Below are 8,251 nucleotides of genomic sequence, written 5' to 3'. Positions count from 1 at the left end.
TATCCCAAATCGTTAGTAGAATTTTAAAACTTAGTCCTTGAGACTCTACTTTGGTGTAGACTGTTCGACCGAAGTCACAGTGTTTCTAAGGAATGATACCAATTATGCGTGCGCGCTCCTCAGTTCAGTCGCTCAGTTGTGTCCAACTCTTTGCGACTCCATGGACTGCAGCGCCAGGCCTCCCTGTCCCTCACCAACTCCCGGAGTTTACTCAAACTCATGTCCATTGAGTCGGTGAAGCCATCCAACCATCTCATCCTCCGTAGTTCCCTTCTCCTCCCGCCTTCAATCTTTCCCAGCCTCAGGGTCTTTTCAAACCTGTCAGTTCTTCCCGTCAGGTGGCCAAAGTATTGGAGCTTCAGCTTCAGCATCAGTCCTTCCAATGAATATTCAGGATTGAGTTTCTTTAGGATGGACTGGTTGGATCTCCTTGCAGTCCAAGGGACTCTCAAGAGTCTTCTCCAACACCACAGTTCAAAAGCATCAATTCTTTGGCACTCGGCTTTCTTTAATAAAATTCAACTCTCCCATCTGTACATGACCACTGGAAAAACCATAGCTTTGACTAGACAGACCTTTGTTGGCAAAGTAATGTCTCTGCTTTTGAATATCCTGTCTAGGTTGGTCATAACTTTTCTTCCAAAGAGCAAACGTCTTTTAATTTCATGGCTGCAGTCACCATCTGCAGTGATTTTGGAGCCCAAAAAAATAAAGTCTGTCACTATTTCCATTGTTTCCCCATCTGTTTACCATGAAGCGATGGGAACAGATGCCATGATCTTCGTTTTCTGCATGTTGAGTTTTAAGCCAATTTTTTCACTCTCCTCTTTCATTTTCATCAAAAGGCTCTTTAGTTCGTCTTCACTTTCTGCCAGCAGGGTGGCATCATCTGCATATCTGAGGTTATTGATATTTCTCCTGGCGATCTTGATTCCAGCTTGTGCTTCATCCAGCCCAGTGTTTCTCATGATCTACTCTGCATATAAGTTAAATAAGCAGGGTGACAATATACAGCCTTGATGTACTCCTTTCCCTCTTAGGAACCAGTTGTTCCATGTCCAGTTCTAACTGTTGCTTCTTGACCCACATACAGACTTCTCAGGAGGCAGGTCAGGTGGTCTGGTATTCCCAGCTGGAGCTGCGGCTGTGAGGCGCTGGAGCGACTTTAAGGAGATACCCCACGTCCAAGGGCAAAGGAGAAGCCCCAGCAAGATGGTAGGAGAGGCAAAATCACTTGTGCGCTTCTAGCTGATGTTTATTTGAGTGCTCACTTTGTACCAAGCATCAGTTCACATTTTCGCTCACCTCATCCTCAAAACAGCCCTCTAAGGAATATACCTTCCACACTTGAGTAAACAGAGCTGTGGACAGATTTTGTGACTGGTAGACTCTACAGCGGACTTCCTTGGTGGCTCAGACAGTAAAGAATCCCCCTGCAATGTAGGCCACCTGAGTTCGATCCTTGGGTCAGGAAGATCCTCTGGAGAAGGGAATGGCAACCCATTCCAGTATTCTTGCCTGGAGAATCCCATGGACAGAGGAGCCTGGTGGGTTACAGTCAATAGGGTCGCAGAGAGTCAGTCAGACACGACTCAGTGACTAAGCACGCACTCAAGCATCCCATGCAATATTTAGGACCTACATATACTAAACACTTATTTATGTTTTATCTTGGCGCCTCTTTTCTTGCTGCAGCAGACAGGGGTTGGGGCCCTGAGCTTTTCATTTGTAACTGCATACCTGTAGGGCTACCTTTGTTTTGAAGAATTTTTTGTTAACCATCATTGAGAAGGAAGGAGTTTCTGAATCTCTGATTTGAAAGGTGGGTCCTGTGTAGCCAGCCCAAGTCTATCAAAGGCTAGAATGAATGGTTTCCCCTCTGTTCTGCTGGTCACTGATTCTCAACATGTGGAAAGTTGGCTTTTAAAATGCAAAAAAATGAAAGAATGCCCATTTATTTAATTTTCTTTCATCAGAGGTTATAGCTCTCCTCATACAGATTCATGTACATATTTTGTTAGATTTATACCTAGGGTTTTTTTTTTTTTTTTTGGTCTTCATGTAACTTTTTTATTTAAAATTTCAATTATTCATGACTAGTATGTATGAACTAGTCATGTATGACTAGTATGCTTCAACTTTGCTTTAATTGCTTGTTAGTTCCAGGATTTTTGGTCAATTATTTGGAATTAGCAGTTGTCAAGGGTGGGGCTGGGGGTGGGATAGGGAAGGAAGAATGACTAGGTAGAGCACAGCAGATTTTTAGGGTAGTGAAACTATTCTGTACACAGTGATGAGGGACACATGCTATTGTATATTTGTCCCGAATACAACACAGAGTGAATCCAATGTGAACTATGGATGTTAATGTATTGGTCTTGGTTCATCAGTTGTAACAAATGTACCACACTAACCTAAGATGTAAAGAATGGGGTAAACCATGTTGGGGGGGCAAGGGAAATTTGTACTTCCCAGTTTTTGTGTACACCTAAAACTGCTCTAAAACAAAGTCTATTTTAAAAAGACTGTTGATAGGGGACTTTTGTGAAATGAAGATGCTCAGGGTTAGTTGGAGGGGGAAAAAGGGTTGGAATTAAGTGCTAAGAGGATACAGAAGAGAAAAAAGCACATTGGTTGGGAAGACTCCTGAAAAGGGATATTATTTGAGCTTTGTCTTGAGGTAATTTCCATTGGAAGAGATGAAGTAAGAGGTAAATGGGCATCATATGCAGACAGAAATGTATCAAGTCAGGAAAATAAAGCACATATTTGAAAAACAGGGAATTGGGGATTTTTTAGTTTTGCTTAATATGATGCCAGTATAAGGTTAATCATGAAAAAGAAATCTCAAAAGGTAGATTGGCCCACGCTATGATAGCCTCACTTGCTTCTGTTTTGGGGAAGGACTGTTTGACTCCTGCCCAAATCAGGGTCTACTTCACAGACAAGCCAAGGGAAGTTCTCTGAAGCCAGACATTTTCCCCAGGGAAGTTGTACCTTCCCCTGTTGTTCATGCTGTTGGCAGTCACCTGCTTTTACACATGAAGCATTACTAGGGGGAAAATTGAATTAAGGTAGTAACCTTTCATTGGAGGAAAGGGCTGTTACTACAAAACTCAAAGTATTACCATGCATACTTTTTGACATAAAATGTCCATCGTATAACAAAAGATAATCAGGCTGCAAAAGGAAATTAAAATGATAGATAAGAGACTTCTCTGGCAGTCTAGTGGTTAAGACTCTGAGCTTCCAGTGCAGGGGGTGTGGGTTCGATCCCTGGTAGGGGAACTAAGATCCCACATGCCTCAGAGCATGGCCAAAAAGAAATTAGCAAAATCAGGAAGCAGGAAAAACTGACCTGAAAAGGCATCATATACTAGGTTTTTATATAAAGACTATAAAAGGCTATGTATGTTTGTGGTAGGTTGATTTCCTCCAGTGGCCCCCGTTCTCCACCTTTCCCTATATCTGCATCCTTTACAACATGACTTTGCTGCTCCTCCCATCCAGAGATGGACTGTATTTCATTTCCTGTTTAATCCTCCTTAATCTGAGTTGGACTTAACACTAACTATAGTGTGCAGCAAAAATAGCTTGCCACACTATGAAAAACATGATTGAGGTCCCTTAAAAACTAAAACTAGAGTTACCCTATGATCCAGAAATCCCACTCCTGGGAAGATATTTGGAAAAGATGAAAGCTGTAATTTGAAAAGATACACACACCCCTATGTTCATGGTGGCACTACTTACAATAGGCAAGACATGGAAGCAACCTAAATGCCCAATGACAGATGGATGGATAAAGAAGATGGGGTACATATACAGTGGAATACTACTCAGTCGTTAAAAAGAATGAAGAAATGTCATTTGCAGCAACATAGATGGGCCTAAAAGTATCACACTAAATGAAGTGTTAGACAGAGAAAGACAAATACCATATGGTTTTACTTATGTGTGGAATCTAGGAAAACAAAATAAATGAACAAACATAACAAAACAGAAACAGACTCATAGATACAAGGAACAAATCGGTGGTTTCCAGAGAAGAAGGGAGTGAAGTAAGGGAAGGAGATTAAGAGGTACAAACTTTCAGTTCAAAAATAGGTAAGTCACAGGTTTATAATGTACCGTATAGGGAATTTTGCAGTGGGTAATAAATCCTTTGTTGTGAGGAACAGTCTTGTGCATAATAAGATGTTTAGCAACATCCCTGGCCTCTCCCCACTAGATGCCAGTAGCACTCCTTCCACACTTGTGAAACCATATATGTGTCCAGACATCACCAATGTCCTCTGGAAGGCAAATCATCCCCATAGTGAGAACCACCGGTCTAGAGTGATTAATTCCCAAAGCAGGAACGCTTGGGACATGAAGATAGTTTAATTAAAGTTGAGACAGCCATTTGGCCACTTAGAACTTCTTAGGCCAGTGAATCAACAGATAAAGAAAGAGCTTATTATACTGCCTGGGGTGATTAATTGTAGTGATCAAGTCATCCTGCTTGTACAATGAGGTTAAAGAAACTCAGGAGAATTCTTGGAGGTATTCTAATTAATTCTATGTCCTATTATTAAGTCAGTAGAAAACAAAAACCCATAAGCAGTACTATTAATGGCCCAAACCCTTTAGGGATGAAGATCTGAGTTATTCACCAAGAAGGAGCCAAGAACAGCTCAGGGCAAAGGGAATGTAACAAAAAGTAAAGGGAGGAGGCCGTTATTAAACAACACAACCGTGTGACCAGTAGCAAAAATGATTGTAACGGTTATGAATATTTCATCCTCGATTTGATATAAATGTGTATAGTGTTAGTCGCTCAGTCGTGTTGGACTCTTTGTGACCATGGACTGTATGTAGCTTGCCAGGCTCCTCTGTCCATGGGATTCTCCAGGCAACAATACTGGAGTGGTTGCTAGTTCCTTCTCCAGGGATAACTGTGTATATGTACACATAAATGTGTGTGAAATATAATTATGTGTACATAAAAAAAATATATGAAATCTTCCTTCTCTCATTTCCCTACTAACACATAATGTATTAATAGTAGTTAACTTTACTTCTCTTTACTCAAGTTATTTGATATGAAAGGAGGAGTGTGAGTGAAATAAAAGAAAAGTTAGAAGAATAAACATAACCCAAAGATGAAAAAGAGACTTTTTATCTTTTTTAGGGAAGAGGGTTAACATGTTTTTGGCTGAACATGGTGTAGTAGGACCATAATAGGCCAAACTATGATTTTGCTATTGTCTTTTCTTTTTTTGGCCATCCTGGGCCTTTGCTGTGGTGCCTGGGCGTCTGTCTCTCTAGTTGTGATGTGAGGGCTCAGTGGTTGTGGCAGGCAGGCTTAGTTGCCTTGTGGCATGGGGGAATCTTAGTTTCCCACCTATCCATTCATGTTCAGTCGCTCAGTTGTGTCAGACTTTATTCAACCCCATGGACTGTAGCCCACCAGGCTCCTCTGTCCATGTTTCGGGCTGCCAATGAGTGAGCGGCTTGCCATTCCCTGCTCCTAGTTCCCCGACCAGGGATCAAACCTGCGTTCGTTGCACTGGAGGCAGTGGATTCTTAACCACTGGACCACCAAGGAAGTCCCCACTACTGTCTTTAATCTGGATGGAAGTTAAGTACCAGTGAAAGAGGTACATATGGGTGCCTAGTTGAAGTGTGTGTTGGTGATTCTGTAGTGTGTCGTCTTGGCTGGGCTGCTCTATGTTGTGCAGGATTCCTATTCTTGCATATTTCCAGTTAGAGTGGGCCATAAGAGAGATTTTGCACAAAATTCGGAAGGTGGAAGTGAAATGGCAGTCATACTGTTTTTACGTTCAGAAGGTCAGTGAAGGGGTGACAGATGTTGGTGCAATACATGCACATTTATCTGCTAGTTCACCTTCTTGCTATGGGGCAACAACCAGACCTTTAGCTGACCCACCTTCCCACAGATCTGCCTTTAGCTTCTCCAAATTCTGGGCAAGGTATGTTTAACTTCAAGATAAAGGGCACAAGATTTTCCTTCAGAGCACCCGCATCACAAAAGTTGGGTGTGGTAAGAGATGAAGATAGGTTCTGGTTTGTCTCCTAGGGATTCTAGCTCATTTCTACTCTCCCTCTTTACATCCAACTCCCCTTCCTGAGTCCTTGCCTTGAAGATCTTAAGTTCTAGACTCAGAGAAAAGCTTTACACAGACTATTTTTAACAGTTCCTACGATTGCATAGGGCCAATTGCCTGTAAATCTGTCTCCTAGTGATTCTGCTTCTCTGAGAGAAACTTGATTAATAAGATGGCCTTTCATAGAAAACTAGACAGGACTGAAGGGGAAAGAGGGTGAACCGGAAGACAAGTCAGAAGAAATTACCCAGAGATACTCCCCCTTTAATAAAGGAATCTACGAAAGAGACTATTAGAATTAACAATAATAAATCAAAATGTCTAAATATAATTAACTTTAACCACAAGAAGAGAAGAGAAAGAGAAAAAGGTGGATGAAATATTTCAAGGGAAAAGGCTAGGATTTTTAAGAACTGATGAAACACATCAATCTACACATCAAGAAATGTGTATACATCACTCAACAAATACCAAGCAAGATCACTAAATGAAATTCACACCTGGGCATATCTCAATAAAACTGCAGAAAACCAGAGAAAAGTTTTAAAGTAGCCACAGAAAAAGAAGTAAATTTGATGGCTTGATGGAATGTTACTCAATAATTAACTAGGAAAACAAAACAACTTTAAACATCTGTGTACCTAATAAAATATCCTTATAATATATGAAGGAGAAGAACTGGTAACCCCAACATCATAGTGAGGGATTTTTAACATCCTTTACTTGATTGATTTATTAAGTGGACAGAGAAAAATTGGCAAGGATATAGCTAATAAATGTTTCAAAGTTAATAGGCTAGACCTAATGGACGGGTATTAACAGTTCTGCATCCAACAATGAGAGAATTTTATTTTCTTAAGCACACATGGGGTATTTATAAAAATTAACCATGTACATAAAGCATCAACAAATTTTAAATATAGATATTATACAGACCATGGCCTAGGTCACACGATAGTTGAACAAGAAGTGAAGGATGAAAACTTCAGACTGAATCGCAGAGCAAGAACCTAACCAGAGCCTGTGTTTAGTCTTGGACCCCCTACCAACAGCTATCTCGTCATTAAAGAAACTTAAAACCTGTTTTTAGTTAAGCTGTATAGTTGAGTTTTCATTACATGCAATCAAGTTCAATTTCAACTGAGTAGGTATCCTTGACCCCACTTAGCATTTTGATAAGTACAGGCTTCACAAGTACAAATTATTAGACTCTAAGCTCCATGAGAATAGACATCCCAGGTAGTATATCTGTAACTTTGCTCAGAAGCTAGCATGATATGTCAAGCATAAAGATCAATAAATCTTTCCTGAATAAACAAATGAGTGAATCAATGCTCCCAAGATTAAGATGCTGGGGGTGGGGATAGATAGAGTTCAGTACATACTTTCACTACTGGAAAAATAAACATCACGTTTCTACTGCAGATGAATGTAAGTGATATCTTAAAATAAAGACTATTTTTGTTTTTTTTTTTTTGCATCAGAAAATGCTTTCACAACTGCTGAGAGCTGCCACCGAGTTCATTATCTTTGCAGAATAATAATAAAGAATTTGGAGGAAGGTATTTAAGAAACAGGCTTCCCTGGTGGCTCAGTAGTAAAGAATCTGCCTGCCAGTGCATCAGACGAGGGTTCCATCCCTGGGTCAGAAAGATACCCTGCAGAAGGAAATGGCAACCCTCTCCAGTATTTTTGCCTGGGAAATCCATGGACAGAGGAGCCTGGTGGGCTACAGGCCATGGGGGTCACATGACTCAGTGACTAAACAACAGAGATAGTTAAGAAGCAGGTGTAAGGAAGATCTGATATTCTGAAATGCCTTTTTTTTGGGGGGGGGGCGCCCTGTGGGGCTTGGTGATCTCAGTCCCCTGACCAGGGGTTGAACCCTTGTTCTTGGCAGTGAAAGCACAGAGTCCTAATCACTGGGCCACCAGGGAACTCCTCTAATATGACTCAGTGACTTCTGAATTCTACCTTTGAGACATACGCCTGAAGTGTACTATGGACCGATCCCAACCTTTACCATCTGAGGCTGTCAGAGAGCATGAACTAGAGAAGATGGAGCCTGCCATGCGTGTCAGTATCTTCATCTCATTTGGAAGCAACATTTTGAAAGCACTTTTGCAAAGCCAGGGCTGATA

The sequence above is a fragment of the Bison bison genome, unplaced genomic scaffold (assembly GCF_000754665.1).
Source record: "Bison bison bison isolate TAMUID 2011002044 unplaced genomic scaffold, Bison_UMD1.0 scf7180017864508, whole genome shotgun sequence".
NCBI lineage: Eukaryota > Metazoa > Chordata > Mammalia > Artiodactyla > Bovidae > Bison > Bison bison.
This window is presented reverse-complemented; position numbering follows the sequence as displayed.